The sequence below is a fragment of the Mus musculus genome, chromosome X (genome assembly GCF_000001635.26).
Source record: "Mus musculus strain C57BL/6J chromosome X, GRCm38.p6 C57BL/6J".
NCBI lineage: Eukaryota > Metazoa > Chordata > Mammalia > Rodentia > Muridae > Mus > Mus musculus.
The window spans coordinates 35750588-35768045 of NC_000086.7; the positions used below are offsets into that span (position 1 = coordinate 35750588).

The 17458-nt window shown below is 40.9% G+C and overlaps 1 long non-coding RNA gene across 2 annotated transcripts in view; it reads left to right on the forward strand.

The window, feature by feature from the left end:
- Nucleotides 1-974: 974 nt before the first annotated feature.
- Gm39502 overlaps nucleotides 975-17458 on the forward strand; it is a 49672-nt gene continuing 33188 nt past the window's right edge. The window contains exons 1-3 of one of the 2 annotated variants that reach the window (XR_001782767.1): nucleotides 975-1093; nucleotides 3829-3942; nucleotides 16308-16343. This is a non-coding gene — a long non-coding RNA (predicted gene, 39502). Of the gene's footprint in view, nucleotides 1094-3828; nucleotides 3943-16307; nucleotides 16344-17458 lie in introns of those variants that run through there. The other variant, XR_003953084.1, reaches the window with a different exon arrangement.

A 17458-nucleotide genomic window follows, 5' to 3' on the forward strand; every position in this document is an offset into this window, starting at 1 on the left:
GAAAGCAGTCTGTGGTTTCTTCTGACAGGTTGGTCAAAGACCCTGGATCTGTTCCTTACTTAAACTTACAGTAAGCCACATAGATATGGAAGTGGAAGAGGACAGGTCCCTTTCCTATGAGCAACTTAAAGATTGATAGTCTTGGATCTTGGATCCAGGCTGAGGTATTTTAATTGACCATGAATTTGAATCCAGAGTTCTCTGCTTGCTTGTCCTTCTCCTTCCTTCCTTCCTTCCTTCCTTCCTTCCTTCCTTCCTTCCTTCCTTCCCTTCCCTTCCCTTCCTTCCATCCTCCCTCTCTCCTGCTCCCTCCCTCTTTCCTTCCTTCCTTCCTTCCTTCCTTCCTTTCTTCCTTCCTTCCTTCCTTCCTTCCTTCCTCCTTTCTTTCTTTCTTTCTTTCTTTCTTTCTTTCATTCTTCCTTTCTTTCTGAGGGGAGTTATTAAAATGTATTTTTAACTGATACAGTCTGAGGGATAGGCTCTTATGTTTCTTAGTGGGATGGTACATCTTAGTCAGCCATGAATAGAAAAAGAATTCCCCAGGTGTTCTTGGTCACAGAGATTCATTCTTGAGCATGCTTCAGCAAAAGCATGAGTGTTAGAGATACACTCATAGGGCACAGTGTCAGTTCTACAGCTTGCTTCATGAAAGAGACACATCTCATACTCATCCTACAGACATAACAAAACTAAAGTATTTTTATTCGAAGACAGTATGCTACAACAGCTCCCCTTTTCTTAACATTAAATCAGTGGCTACTACGGTTAGATAAAGTAAGTCTAAGGAAGTCTTCAGAATATATTCAATCAGGGTGTCAACCCCCTTGCAGTTGTGGGCTAGTTTATTTCTAAGGGGGCATATGTGAGACTTGATTGAGTTATTGGCAGGAGGCAGGAAGTGTTCTGGTTCTAGAAGGATAGGTCTGAATCCCCATTGTGACTGCAGAAATTCTATTGCACATTAATTCTTAAAGGACTGCATTTGAGGTCTTCCTGAGACCTTGAGGAGATTGAAATTCCTCTGCTTATCAACCACCTATCTCAGGATCCCTTCAGACATTAAGGATGTGTGTGTCCCCCATGTTTTGAAGTGGTAAGTGTGTAATCCATTTAAGTAATTACTGAATGTCTGAGGTTTTCTGGTTCTCAAAGGAATGGTGTGCCTATGTTTCATTGAACACTGGGAAGTATCTGACACCTTTGATATTGAGGAGGTATATCTGAACCCCCCCCCCTTAAGTTCTTGGTGAGATTTGTGAAGGACAATGTTTCTAGACAGATAAGAATAAGGCCAGTTAAGCTATTGGGGAATATCTGATGATCCTTGGTTCTGAATTGACAGATCAGAAAACCCCTTGTTCCATACAGTAGTTTGAAGATGTGTGGTACCAAAGCAGTAGATCTGAACCCAAATTGAGAATGACTAGAATATATTTGGCTTCCTGGTTTAGACAGAGTATTCCAGAGGGAGAACCACTTGAGCCCTGGAGAATGATTTGAGCTCTATTTCAGGTATTGAGAAAGAATGAGTCTTCCTGGTTCTGAAGGAATAAATATGAGACCAGATTGTCAGAAACACAATTTAGAGGATCCTTGGATAAAATGACAATGTTTGAGGTATTCAAAACCAGAAATTATTAAGAACAATTCCTTAGAGGCAGAAATTCTAATATTATGTTGGGGAAAGCAGAAAGGTCAAAGCATCTCATGCGTATCAGGGGAAGATCAAGGCTCAATTTGGGGAGAATTGAGAATACAGAAGGCCTGAACATTTCCTTATCCCATCTTCAAGGTAACCTAGAAGGATAGGTCTGAATCATCTACATCATGCAGGCCAACCAGCAGTATAATAAATCTCCAACATGCTAGGAGGTATTTTGTTATGTTGCAAGTAGGTCTTGTGATAAATCAGCTGCCCTCTTCTGAACATGAAGAACATGGCTTCTTTATTGATGCTGACCAAGCTTAAGGCATATAACCTGGGTTTATGTCTTTGCTAGCTACCCTTAGGCTCTAGGATCCCAGATACCAGGATCTTGTTCTTTTGACAGAGGTTGCAAGGTCAGTAGATCAGAATAAGAAGTATCCAGTGCACCTTGGATAGAGGGAGTTAATTTGTCACCCATTAGGTCAGATGAAGTAGGCCTAGGTCCACACTGGTCAGAAGAACATTTTCTTCCCCATGGGCAACAAATTGTATAGTACGTTCTTCTAGCCAAATATTGTGAGCTATTCTTAATGAGAAAGGGAACATCTGTCATGCTTTTATTCTAAGAGGCCAATCTGATTACTCAGTGAGTATCTGAGGCAGCTAGGAGAGGAAGTCATATCTTTGAGGGATGGTTGATGAGAAGAAAAAGTTCTAAACTCCTGTTGTTCATATGGGACACAAGATGGGAAAATAGGAGGGTGGCTTGTGGATAAAAAGAATTTAAGATGTCATGGTAAGAGAGTTATGGCCCAGGCTCCTCTACTGAAATGGGATGCCTTAGCAACTCCATTTGGCAGGCTGGGAAGCTCTTGTGCACCTTGGGCAGAAGGGATAGATCAGAGGTTTAATTAGAGGAAAAAATTTTGGGTTCTCTTTTGTCACAAGGAACATCTCTGAGGCCCAGTTTGTTAGATGGGATATTAAAGAGGACCTCTCTTTCAGCCTGAAACATTCTGAGGCTGCCTGAAACAAGGTGCCATATCTAATGTCTGTTTGGTGGGACTGGGAGAGCCTGAGGGCCACATTGGTCAGTCAGAGAAGTTCTGATAACTACTTTAGGGGAGAGTATAGAACTAAAGCTTCCCTTTAATAATAGGGTACTTAGAAGAATACACGAGATTAAATGTGAATATTTATGGGATACTATGACAGAAGGGTTACAATGGGGGACCCATGATCATACTGGAAGGCTGTCTCTCTCTCTCTTGGTAAGAGAGGGAAGATCTCTGGTCCCCTAGTTGGGATATGATTTGTCTGAATTTTCTTGAATAACAGGGAAGTATGTGATACTCCCTTTTGAAATTGATATTAATATAAGTGAATCCCCGTGGGACAGGAAACAGAGCCCTGACCCCACACCCCACCCCACCCCCAACCCCGTTGTGCTAATGGAAGGTTTCTCTTCCTCTTGAACAGAAAGAACATTTTTGAGTGTTCTTCAGTAGAAACAGGGTGGCTGACGTCCCCTTGGGTTAATGATGGTTTGACACTCCCATGGGTACTGTTTCTATCTGGAGAAAACTTAATGCATTCTTGTTCTGCAGGAGAAGTTTTGATGGCTCCTTGGTCTCGGGGGCATTCCTCAGTCTACTGCTGGTTGAAGTTGTGTGTCTGGGATTCCCATGAGTAGAGGTGGAATGCTTGGGGCCCTTTTCAAGAGAGGAAGTCATCCCAATGTCCTCTTCTGTAGAAATGGAAGATGCTATGTACCCTTGGGGAGTAGCTTTTGGTTTCCTAATATGAAGAATTTCTGTTTCCTCTTTTTGGCAAAGCAGATCATTTGTAACCCCTGTGTTTTGAGTGGGAATATTTGGTGTCTGCATGGTCAGAAGGGGCCTTTTGATTTGGTTTCTCCCATCTTCTTGGGGAGATGGGAGAAATCTGAGAACCTCCTCATGAGATCCTGAGGATCTTTGGCTTCCTTTGGCAAAAGCAGAAGTAGTGAGGCTCCACTTGGTTTCCATTTTAAGCCTTGAACCCCTTTTATCAGATCAGGAAACTCTTTCACCCCTTTTGGAAGAATAGCAAAGTTGTGAGACCTCATCTTCTGATGGCACAGTATTGAAGCCTGCTTGGTCTGAAAAAGCATGTCTTGATTTTTCTTTTCTTCTATTTAGAATGTCTGGTGCCACATTGTACAGAGGAAGAACATCTGAGACCTCCTTTAAGGGTGGTATCAGAAGCCCAATTTTGATGATTTTCAGAGTGAGACATTCCTTAAAGGACTAGAGGTAAGACTTGAGCCCTTTTTGGCATACATGGAAGATATGAGCCTACATTTGGCAGAAGGATATATTTTAAGCCATGAAGTTCTGGAAGGGAATATTCCCTTTGATATTCATATTGAATATATGTCACTATTCAGATATATTGACATATCTCAATATCCTTTGGTAGAATTGAAAAAATCTAGAGCTTTACTTGGGATAAGAGGAATGTTTTGGACATTCTTCATGAGAAGAGACTTATAGACTGCTTTGAATCCATAGCATTATTACTGGTGTCCCCTCGACAGATGCAGAAACTTCAGAATCTTCTGGATCAAAAGGTGAATATCCTAAAACCTTTTGTGTCCAAACAAGACCTGGGGACTCTTGGGATGACAGGGGAGTGTTTTGAAACCATTGAACATATGGGAAATGTCCAAAAGATTCTTGTAATGATATGGACAGCTTCTTGTGTGGATAATAAATAGATTCATATCTATTTAAATATGTTTAAATAAATCTATGAATTCTTCATAAATTTCCTGAGGCTGGGAAAGTAGTAGTCACCTTTTCACCTGAAGACAATTTCTGAAACCCTTTATCTGTTATGGAAAGTCCTAATGAGCCCATTTGTGATGGGGTAAATTTCACAGACTCCTGTCCATAGAGATGGAAGTTTTGAGAATTTCCTGGGAAAATGTTAGTGGTCCCAGTATCACCCGGTCATATATGGAAGGACCCAAAACACCTTGGACAAATGTTAAAAGGTCAGTGTCTCTTGGGCAGATGCTAAAGCTTCTAGAGAACAAGGCAGATTCTGAAGATTTGTAAGCATCTTGTGAAGATGCCAAAGGTCTTGATGTCTCTAGGGTAAATTGGGAAGGATCCAGATTCCCTTCCATAAGAGCCTTAATTCCTAGAATATATATTCAGCAGGTGGTGATGGTTCCATTGTCCCTTCGGTAGATGATGGTGTTTCTCAAGCACCTTGAGTAGAACCTAATGTTCCTAGAATTCCTTCTGAAAATTAAAAAATTCCTAAACTTCCTAGAGCAGATGATGAATAAGCTAAAGCCTCCTTGGCTACAAAAGGGTCCTAGATATACTTGGGAAGATATGGACATTTCTGGATACACTTGATCATGATTTGGATGTCCTAGATATTCTTGTGATGGTGTCAAAATTCACATAATCCCTTGGACAAGCAATGAATCTCCTAAATATACTTTCTGAGGTAGAAAAGTTCCTAGAGACACTTGGTCTGATATAGACAATTTTGGACAAAACTGGCCTGATAATAAGGAGTCCAGGCCCCTGGTACAGATTGAATAGGTCTGGAAGAAACTGAAAAGTTGAAGAAGATTGGAGAGTTTTCTGGAGAGATGTCAATGATCCTTGAATCATTGGATCAGAATCACAAGGACACACAGTACCATTAGCAGGTATTGAAATACCCAGAATTCCTGGGAAGAATGGCAAAGTTCCTAAAGTCCCTGATGAATATTCTGAAGAAATTTAAAACTCTTTGGGAGAGAGCTAATTTTCTGATGTCTTTGTGGTTCATTGGAAATGTCCCAGATACCCCACAGAATGAGGCTGAAATTCTAGAGTACCTCACATAGCTGATGGTTTTTCAAGAGTTCTCTGGACAGAAGATGATGTTTGTAGAGTAACTTGGGAGGATGACAAAGCTTGAGACATACCTTTGTCAAAGAGAAAGAGAGAGAGGGAGAGACAGAGACAGAGACAGAGAGATAGAGAATCCAACTTCTGGAACACATGGGAACTTTATTATGGGCCCATGATCATAAGAAGGGCCTAGCACTTCATAGGAAGATATGGAAATTTTTAGAGCCCGTTGAGGGAATGGTGAATACCCTAGAAACTCTTGTGTTGATGGCAACAATCCCGTAACTCATAACTCATTAAGTACTGGAAGAATTTCCTACACCACCTCAGGTGGTGACTGTCCTAGAGTCACTTGTGCAGATGGAGGCATTGTCTACCCAGCTTTGTGTGGTAGGAATTATTCCAGAGTACCTGGTGAAGGTAAGGTAGGTCCCAGAGAATTTTGGAAAGATGGAGACTATTTCAGGAAATTTTGAGGTGTGGCTGAAGATTCCAGAGAATTCTAGAGAATTCTGTGAAGATGTGGAAAGTCCCAAATTGCACTGAGGAGATAGGGAAATGCCTCTAGCATCTTCAAAGACCAAACTAAAAAGTCCTAGAGCCCCTGAGGCAGATAGCAAATTTTCTAAGGGCTCTGAAGTATACAGAACAGAATTAAAATCCCCCTAGGCAGATGGTAATACTTTTAATTTGCTCTGGGAATATTGAGACCATCTCTGAGATGCCAGGCAAGGAGATCCGAGTTCTAGGTCATCTTGAGAATATAGCAGAGTTTCTGTACTCCAGTCTATCTGGAGAATTTCCGCAGCTGCTCTGGTAAATGTCAATGTTCCTAGAACACTCTGGGCAGCCATGGGAAGTCTTAAAGACAATAAGACAGATTTAGACTCTCCTAAATTCATTTGGACATATAGAGAATATTCTAGATTCACTGGTGGTGTATTTAAATCTGCTAGTGAAGCATTGGCTATTCCTGGCTTGCCATGTGTACAGGTGAAAACTTCACATTGCCCAGTGACAACAGGCAATGTCATCCAGATTCTTGGACAGATAACAAAGACCCAGAACTCACTTGAACAGATAAGGAAATTGTAAAAGACCCTAGGGAATATCATACAGATTGTAGAATCCCTTCTCCAGATAAAGAAATTACCATGTGAATTTTGGAAGAAGGCAGAGATCCTGGAGAGTATGAAGCAGACGAATCAGTCTGGACCCTTTGGGCAGACTTCAAAGACTCAAGTGATCCCTGGCAAGAAGCAGAAAGTCCTTGTATACCTTATGTAGATGTAGATAGATCAAAAATCCCTTTGAATGAAAAGGGATGATAAAAACTGCTTTGGGAAGATAGCAAAGGACTAACTTGGGCAAACACTGAAATTTCCAGAGGGGCATGATCAGATACCACATATCTTGGCGTAGCTGTTGGAGCTTTTCGTCCACCTCGTGCAAATGGTGAGTATCCTGGAGCTCTATGTGGGGATAGCAAAGGGTCTAGAGTCTTGTGTAGTTATCTAACTTATCAGAGACTCATGGGAAGATTTCAAATTTCCTGACATTTTTTGAGCATGATGGGTATATCCTTGAAACACACTGGGAAAGATGGTGAATATGCTACTGTGCACTGTGTAGAAGTGAACTGTGTTCCTGTACCTTGTGAATGTCGGGAAGGAGTAGAAACCCCTTGGACAGATTGAGAATTTCCTAGAGAACTTCACATAGAACATCGGTTCCAACCAAATGCACCGGGCCTGAGACAGCAGCAGGGAAACAGAAAACCCATCTGACCAGGGGCACAAGTCCCTTCCGGTCGGCGCCAGCTCCAGGTCACCTTGGGCATGAATCAGGGGACAGTCCTATAGTCCCCAGAGGACTCTCCACACAATCTTAGGATAACTGGTGAGTGGAACACAACATCTGTTCCAAACCAATTGTGATGGGCCTGTGACAGCAGGAGAAAGCACACAGGAGCCATGCCTGAGCAGCTGCTGGGGTTCCTTCTGATCTGTACTGGGATACCTTTGTTTCAAACACACCAGACAGCCCCACAGTCCTCAGAGGAGACACCCATCCAGGTGCTGTTACACGCCCAGGATCTTAGGATTTCAGGATCCCAGGATAACAGGAGCTTGGTCACACCAGGATCTCAATCTCAGAGGAAGCTTGACTGCCAAGAACTCTGACACACCCAGAATCTCAGGATCACAGGAGCCTGGAATCACAGAATCACAAAGAAAGCTGGACTCTGAGGAGTCCTGAATCAACTGGGATTATAGGAAAGACAGGATCCAATCAGATATATTGAGGGTAGCAAGCACTCCAGATAATCAGATGGCAGGAGGCAAGCATAAGAACAGAAGCAAGAGAAACAAAGGTTACTTGACATCATCAGAGCCAAACTCTCCCACCATAGCAAGTCCTAGATACACCATCATACCAGAAAACCAAGACATGGTTCTAAAGTCACTTCTAAAGTCATGATGATGATGGAGGACTTTAAGAAGGAAATACAGGAAAACACAGGTAAACAGCTAGAAGCCCTTAAAGAAGAAACACAAAGATCCCTTAGAGAGTTACAGGAAAACACTACAAACAGGTGAAAGAATTGAACAAGACCATCCAGGATATAAAAGTGGAAGTAGAAACAATAAAGAAATCACAAAGGGAGACAACTCTAGAGATAGAAATCCTAGAAAGAAATCAGGAACCATAGATGCAAGCATCAGCAACAGAATACAAGAGATGGAAGAGAGAACCTCAGGTGCAGAAGATTACATAGAAAACATGGACACAACAATAAAAAAATGCAAAATGGAAAGAGATCCTAACTCAAAACATCCAGAAAATCCAGGACACATTGAGAAGACCAAACCTAAGGATAATTGGTATAGAAGAGAATGAAGATTTTCAACTTAAAAGGCCAGTAAATATCTTCAAAAAATTATAGAAGAAAACTTTCCTAACCTAAAGAAAGATTCCCATGAACATACAAGAAGCCTAAAGAACTCCAAATAGACTGGACCAGAAAAGAAACTCCAGCCCACACATAATAATCACAATAAATGCAGTAAATAAAGATATTAAAAGCAGTAAAGGAAAAAGGTCAAGTAACATATAAAGGCAAACCTATTAGAATTACACCAGAATTCTCACCAGAGACTATGAAAATCAGAAGATCCTGGACAGATGTCATACAGACCCTAAGAGAACACAAATGCCTGCCCAGGCTACTATACCCAGAAAAACTCTCAATTACAATAGATGGAAAAATCAAAGTGTTCCATGACAAAAACAAATTTACACAATATCTTTCCACGAATCCTGCCCTTCAAAGGATGTTAAAGGAAAAACTGCAACACAAGGCGGGAAATGATGCCCTATAAAAAGCAAGAAAGTAATCCTTCAACAAACCTAAAAGAAGAACGCCACAAGAACAGAATCCCAACTTTAACAACAAAACTAACAGGAAGTAACAATCACTTTTCCTTAATATCTCTTAATATCAATGGACTCAATTCCCCAATAAAAAGACATAGACTAACAGACTGGCTACATAAACAGGACCCAACATTTTCCTGCATACAGGAAACACATCTCAGGGAAAAAAGACAGACACTACCTCAGAGTAAAAGGCTGGAAAACAATTTTCCAAGCAAATGGTCTGAAGAAACAAGCTGGAGTAGCAGCCATTCTAATATCAAATAAAATTGACTTCCAACCCAAAGTTATCAAAAAAGACAAGGAGGGACACTTCATACTCATCAAAGCTAAAATCTTCCAAGATGAACTCTCAATTCCGAATTTCCATGACCCAAATGCAAGGGCATCCACATCCATTAAAGAAACTTCAGTAAAGCTCAAAGTACACAGTGCACCACACACAATAATAGTGGGAGATTTCAAAACCCCACTCTCAGCAATGGACAAATCATGGAAACAGAATCTAAACAGAGACACAGTGAAACTAACAGAAATTATGAAACAAAGGGATTTAACAGATATCTACAGAACAATGTATCTTAAAACAAAAGGATATACCTTCTTCTTGCCACCTCATGGTACCTTCTCCAAAATTGACTATACAGTTAGTCACAAAACAGGCCTCAACAGATACAAAAATATTGAAATTATCCCATGCATCCTATCAGATGACAATGGACTAAGGCTGATCTTCAGTAACAGCATAAATAATAGAAAGCCAACATTCACGTGGAAGCTGAACAAAACTCTACTCAATGATCACTTGGTCAAGGAAGAAATAAAGAAAGAAATTAAAGACTTTTTAGAGTTTAATAAAAATGAAGCCACAACATACCCAAATTTAAGGGACACAATGAAAGCAGTCCTAAGAGGAAAACTCATAGCTCTGAGTGCCTCCAAAATGAAACTAGAGAGAACATACACTAGCAGCTTGACAGGATGCCTAAAAGCTCCAGAACAAAAGGAAGGAAATTCACCCAAAAGTAGAAGATGGCAGGAAATAATGAAACTCAGGGCTGAAATCAACCAAGTGGAAACAAAAAGAACTATACACAGAATCAACCAAACTAGGAGCTGTTTTGTTTTTTTTTTCCAGAAAATCAACAGAATAGATAAACCCTTGGACAGACTAACTAGAGGGCACAGGAACAGTATCCTAATTAACAAAATCAGAAATGAAAAAACAACAGAACCTGAGGAAGTCCAAAACATAATCAGATCCTACTATAGAAGGCTATATTCAACAAAACTGGGAAACCCAGATGAAATGGACAATTTTCTAGACAGATACCAGGTACCAAAGTTAAATCAGGCTCAGATTAACAGCCTAAACAGTCCCATTTCCCTTAAAGAAATAGCACTGTCATTAATCGTTGCCCAACTAAAAAAAAAAAAACCCAAGACCAGATGAGTTTAGTGCAGAGTTCCATCAGACCTTGAAAGAAGACCTAATTCCAACTCTCCTCAAACTATTCCACAAAATAGAAACAGAAGGTACTCTACCCAATTCATTCAATGAAGCCACAATTACTCCAATATCTAAACCAGACAAAGACCCAACAAAGAAAGAGAACTTCAGACCAAATTACCTTATGGATATCTATGCAAAAAATACTCAATAAAATTCTAACAAAGCAAATCCAAGAACACATCAAAACAATCATCTGAGTGCCTCCATCATGACCAAGTAGGCTTCATCCCAGGGATGCAGGGAAAGTTTAATATAGGAAAATTAATCAATGTAAATCACTATATAAACAAACTCAAAGATAAAACCTACATGATCATCTCCTTATATTCTGAAAAAGCATTTGACAAAATCCAACACCCATTCATGATAAAAATCTTGGAAAGATCAGGAATTCAAGGCCCATACCTAGACATAATAAAAGTGATATATGGCAAACGGGTAGCCAACATCAAACTAAATGGAGAGAAACTTGAAGCAATCCCACTAAAATCAGAGACTAGACAAAGCTGCCCACTTTCTCCCTACATAGTCAATATAGTACTTGATGTCCTAGCCAGAGCAATTAGACAACAAAAGGAGATCAAGGGGATACAAATTGGAAAGGAAGAAGTCAAAATATCATTATTTGCAGGTGATATGATAGTATATATAAGTGACCCTGAAAATTACAAGAGAGAAATCCTAAACCTGATAAACAGCTTCAGTGCAGTAGCTGGATATAAAATTAACTCAAACAAATCAGTGCCCTTTCTTGCCACAAAGGATAAACAGGCTGAGAAAGAAATTAGGGAAACAACACCCTTCACAATAATCACAAATAATATAAGATACCTTGGTGTGACTCTAAGGAAGTAAAAGATCTGTATGATAAGAACTTCAAGTATCTGAAGAAAGAAATTGAAAAAGATCTCAGAAGATGGAAAGTACTTCCATGCTCATGGATTGGCAGGATTAACATAGTCAAAATGGCTATCCTGCCAAAAGCAACCTACAGATTCAATGCACTCTCCATCAAAATTCCAACTCAACTCTTCACCTAGTTAGAAAGAGAAATTTGCAAATTCTTCTGGAAAACAAAACAAAACAAAAAACAAGGATAGCAAAAACTATTCTCAACAGTAAAAGAACCTCTGGTTGAATCACCATGCCTGACCTTAAGCTGTACTACAGAGCAACTGTGAAAAAAATATTCATGGTACTGGTACAATGACAGACATGTAGATCAATGGAATAGAATTGAAGAGCCAGAAATGAACCAACACTCCTATGGTCACTTGATTTTGACAAGGGAGCTAAAACCATCCAGTGGAAAAAAAGACAGCATTTTCAACAAATGGTGCTGGCACAACTGGCTGTTATCATGTAGAAGAATGTGAATTGATCCATTCTTATCTCCTTGTACAAATCTCAAGTCTAAGTGGATCAAAGAACTACACATAAAACCAGAGACATTGAAATTTATAGAAGACAAATTGGGAAAAACCCTCAAAGATATGGGCACAGGGGGAAAATTCCTGAACAGAACACCAATGGCTTGTTGTTGTAAGATTGAGAATTGATAAATGGGACCTCATAAAATTGCAACACTTCTGTAAGGTAAAAGACACTGTCAATAAGACAAAAAGGCCACCAACAGTTTGGAAAACAATTTTTACCAATCTACATCAGATAGGGGACTAATATCCAATAAATAGAAAGAACTCTAGAAGCTGGACTCCAGAAAATCAAATAACCCCATTTAAAAATGGGGTACAGAGCTAAACAAAGAATTCTCAACTGAGGAATACTGAATGGCTGAAAAGCACATGAAATAATGTTCAACATCCTTAATCATCAGGGAAATGCAAATCAATACAACCCTGAGATTCCACTTCACACCAGTAAGAATGGCTAAGATCAAAAATTCAGGTGACAGCAGATGCTGGAGAGGATGTGGTGATAGAGGAACACTCCTCCATTGCTCTTGGGATTGCAAGCTGGTACAACCACTCTGGAAATCAGTCTGGTGGTTCTTCAGAAAATTGGATATAGTACTACCAGAGGATCCAGCAATACCTCTCCTGGGCATATACCAAGAAGATGTTCCAACTTGTAATAAGGACACATGTTTCACACAGAAGAATTGATACACAAAATGTGGTACATTTACACAATGGAGTACTACTCAGCTATTAAAAAAATGAATTTATGAAATTCTTAGGACCTAGAAGATATCATCCTGAGTGAGGTAACCCAATCACAGAAGAACTCTCATTATATGCACTGACTTATAAGTGGATATTAGCCCAGAAACTTAGAATACCCAAGATACATTTTGCAAAACACATGAAAGTCAAGAAGAACGAAGACCAAAGTGTGGATACTTCGTTCCTTCTGAGAATGGGGAACAAAATACCCATGTAAGGAGTTACAGAGACAAAGTTCAGAGCAGAGCCTGAAGGAATGACCATCCCGAGACTGCCCCACTTGGGATTCTACCCCATAAACAACCACCAAATCCAGACACTTGGCAGATGCCAACAAGGGCCTGCTGACAGGAGAGTCTGTCTCCTGCGAATACAGAAGTGGATGCTCACAGTCATCCATTGGATGGAGCATAAGGTACCCAATGAAGGAGCCAGAGAAATACTCAGGGAACTGAAGGGGATTTAAGCCCCATATGAGGAACATCAGTATGAACTAACCAGTACTCTCAGAGTTCCTTGGAACTATACCACCAATCAAAGAAAACACATGGTGGAACTTGTGGTTGTAGCTATATTTATAGCAGAGGATGGCCTAGTCAGTCATCAGTGGGAGGACAGGCCCGTGGTCCTGTGAAGGCTCTACACCCCAATATTGGGGAATGCCAGGAACAGGAATGTGAGTGGGTGGGTTGGGGAGCAGGGGGGTAGGAGGGAGGGGATATGGCATTTTCGGAGTGGAAACTAGGAAAGGAGATAACATTTGAAATGTAAATAAAGAAAATATCTAATTAAAATAAAATAAAAAAAGAATGTCATGTAGATGTGAACAGACTGACAGTACCTTGTGTAGAAAGGCAGGGACCCACATCTCCTTGAGCAGAATGAGATGTTTGGATCCCTTCCTCTGAGGAGTACAGTCTCTGAGAATCAGGAGCACCTTCAGAAGTTCTTGATGTATACATCATGGCTTGGCTTAGATGGAAAGTTTCAGAGGCCCCCTTGGCTGATTCCAAAGGTACTAGATACCCTTGGCCACATGGAAAAGTTGCTGCACCACCTTGAGTAAAAGATGAATACCTACCAGATTCTGGATGTGATGTTGGCAAAGCTATAGTTGCTGAAACAGGTTAAGAAAATTCCTCATCATCCGTCATCCTCATGGTACTGTAGCTGTGTTTGTATTGTCCCCAAATCCCTGTGAAATATGCTGAAGACCCTGAAACTCTTTGGTTGGATAACAAAAAACTGTATGCACAGGCAAAGTTTCCTCTGCATCCCTGAAAGTTCCTTAGGCTTTTGAGAGGATAAAGGAAGTCCGAGCCTAATTGGGAATAAGTTGGACATTTCAAAGTCTGTCGACTAGATGATGCATTGTCTCCAGTCCCTTGTTCAGATGTGAACATTTTTTTTTCTTCTGGTACCTAGGCTTTATTCATCTCTTAAAAACAAAAATAACAGCCAGTAAAAACAACGACAACAAAACAAACAACACCCCTGTATTGCGCTTCTACACAATATCAAAAGCTGTCTTTGGGGATGGTTGAATCTGGATTTGACCCTTGACGCTGCACTCTCTACTAGTTATACAACCTCGAGCAAGCAGACATCATTATTTCTCAATGCTTCCGTCACCTTGAAGAAAGTAAACTTTCCACCAGAGTGTTTTATAAGGCTTGGGTGTGTTGAGAATTGGATATGTCTGCTGACCTCCCCAGCAGCAGTAGGCGCTCAGTGTAAACAGCAGAATTGGGATATTATCTGGAACATCATAGTTGCTCAGGACTTCTGAGAGAAACTGGAATCCCCACAGTAAAAATGGAATGAAATGAAATGTTCTCAAAGCACAGAGCAAATAAGTGTTTTGCCAGGAAGTCCAGGAAATGAGGAGCTGTGACTAATTCCCAAGGCAAAAGGCAGTTCTTGATGAATTGGTTTGCATCCATTTCCAGCAGCATCCTGTACTAGATACTCTTGTGGATGATGCTTCCACTCTGTGCAGTTTCCTCTGTTGAAAGAGGAGTTTGGGGAATAATGGCCACCCAGGCTGTCTGGGCTAGACAGGGATGTGGAGTTGATGTCCACATCTATCATTTTGGGCTTGAATTTAGACATCCTTACCTACTTCTACTCTTAGTTTCTCTATCTCAAAAAGAAAGAGGGATGATTGGAAAATAGTTCATGAGTGCTACCCACCACCTCCCTGGTCCCCATATAGCATCCATTGTGAATTCTTTCTGGCCACCTGTCTCACTCAGCCCCATTGATCTTTGGAATGGTGTCTTAGCTGCTATGAGTTAGTCCATGCTAGTTCAGGAAACAAGCCATACTTACACTAGTAAACTAATTATGAGTGTTCTTTGTTTGCTTCCTGTGTGTGCTGTACCATGTTCCACTCTCACAACATTAGGTCCCAGTCTTATTCCCATTTCACAGATGGAGAAATGGCACAACCTTATAGTTTTATGGAAACCAATTAAGCTGGGAGCTGTGATCATCCTGAGAAGGTCCTAACTGAGAGCAGGAAGAAAAAAATTCCTACCCATGCATCTCCTTCCTCTGGAGAGTCCTAGATAGATGCTTCTTCCTCCATCTTCTCAACCAAGGTCATACACTTGTGTCTGCTACAGGAAGCGTGTCAGAATCCATTCGTCAGAGTGACAGCAGTAGGGAAACTTCTTTTTTTTTTCCATTTTTTATTAGGTATTTAGCTCATTTACATTTCCAATGCTATACCAAAAGTCCCCCATACCCACCCACCCCCACTCCCCTACCCACCCACTCCCCCTTTTTGGCCCTGGCATTCCCCTGTACTGGGGCATATAAAGTTTGCGTGTCCAATGGGCCTCTCTTTCCAGTGATGGCCGACTAGGCCATCTTTTGATACATATGCAGCTAGAGTCAAAAGCTCCGGGGTATTGGTTAGTTCATAATGTTGTTCCACCTATAGGGTTGCAGATCCCTTTAGCTCCTTGGGTACTTTCTCTAGCTCCTCCATTGGGAGCCCTGTGATCCATCCATTAGCTGACTGTGAGCATCCACTTCTGTGTTTGCTAGGCCCCGGCATAGTCTCACAAGAGACAGCTACATCTGGGTCCTTTCGATAAAATCTTGCTAGTTAGTGTATGCAATGGTGTCAGCGTTTGGAAGCTGATTATGGGGTGGATCCCTGGATATGGCAGTCTCTAGATGGTCCATCCTTTCATCTCAGCTCCAAACTTTGTCTCTGTAACTGCTTCCATGGGTGTTTTGTTCCCAATTCTAAGGAGGGGCATAGTGTCCACACTTCAGTCTTCATTCTTCTTGAGTTTCATGTGTTTAGCAAATTGTATCTTATATCTTGGGTATCCTAGAACAGTTTTTTAATTATTTATTTATTTTATGTATATGAGTATACTGTAGCTTTCCTCAGACGCACAAGAAGAGGGCATCAGCTTTGATTACAGATGATTGTAGCTTCTTTGTGGTTACTGGTAATTGTCTCACGTCCTCCCTCTGGAAGAGCAGGCAGTCCTCTTAACCCCTGAACCATTTCTCCAGCCCCCTAGATGTGGACAGGTTTAGAGACTGGGAATGTCCCAGAGCCCCTTACGAAGATGACCAAGATCCTAGTGTTCCCTTTACAGATAAAGAAAATCCCAGAGACCCCTGATCACATGGAAAGTTAAGAGTACCTGAGTATTTGGAGAAGACGCCAGAAGTCACACATTGGAGGTAAACTTCCTACAGTCTGTTTTCCATACATGGAGTTTTAGTGCATGGTTTGTGCAGATGTGAAATGCACTCCCATGGCCCCGACTAGATCCTAGAGTCTCTTGTTCAGATTTTAATATTTTTGGAGCCCCTTTTCCTGATAGAGAAGGTCCCAGAGCTTCTTGATCAGATGGAGAAGATGATGGAGTCAATTGTGAAGCAGAAAGAGCCAAATACACTGCAGGAGACTGAGATCATGAATTCTCTCAGGCATATGGAGAATTTTCCTGATTCTGAAACTTCTGAGGAAGGGGCTGTATGCACTAGAATCCCCTCAGCAGATCCTGATGCGTGCATTATTGCCTAGGTTGAGATGGAATGTCTAAGAACCCCCTGGGATGATTGAAAAGGTACTAGATAGCCTTAGCCAAATGGGAAAGTTGCTGCACTTCCTTGAGTAAAGACAAATATCTTCCAGATTCTGGAGGTGATGATGCTATAATAATAGCTGTAGTCCCTGGAGCATATTGAGAACATTCCACATTACCCTCATAGATGGCAAATGCTTCAAGGTACTCTAGGTGTGTTTGTATTGTCCCCAAAACCCTGTGTAATATGATGAATGTTCTAAATGCATTTGTCTAGATAATAAAGTACTTTAAACAGTGTTCCTTCTGAGAGTTAACAAGTCCTTTTGGCCCTTGAGAGGGTATCAGGGTCCTAGAACTCCTGAAGTAGGAAGAGGATATCACTGAGCACCTTTTGTAGCTGCAGCATATTCTGCACACCCTGCTGTCGACCTCAGTGACCCTTGAGTTTCCTGCCTGGATAGGAATGTTCTAAAACCTCTTGAGGAAGATGGTAAAGGTTATACAGTATGTTGTGCAGATGGAGAAAATCTCAGAGCTTCCTAGCAAGAATTTGTATGTTTCAAAGACATTTGAGCAGAGGGAACAATTTCTATAGTACCTTGTTACAATGTGGACAGTTTTAGAGACCCTTGGGAAGATCAGTATTATTTCAATGCCCCTTCAGATGATTATCAAGATCCACAAGTTCCTGGTGGAGATAAGAAGTTTTTCAG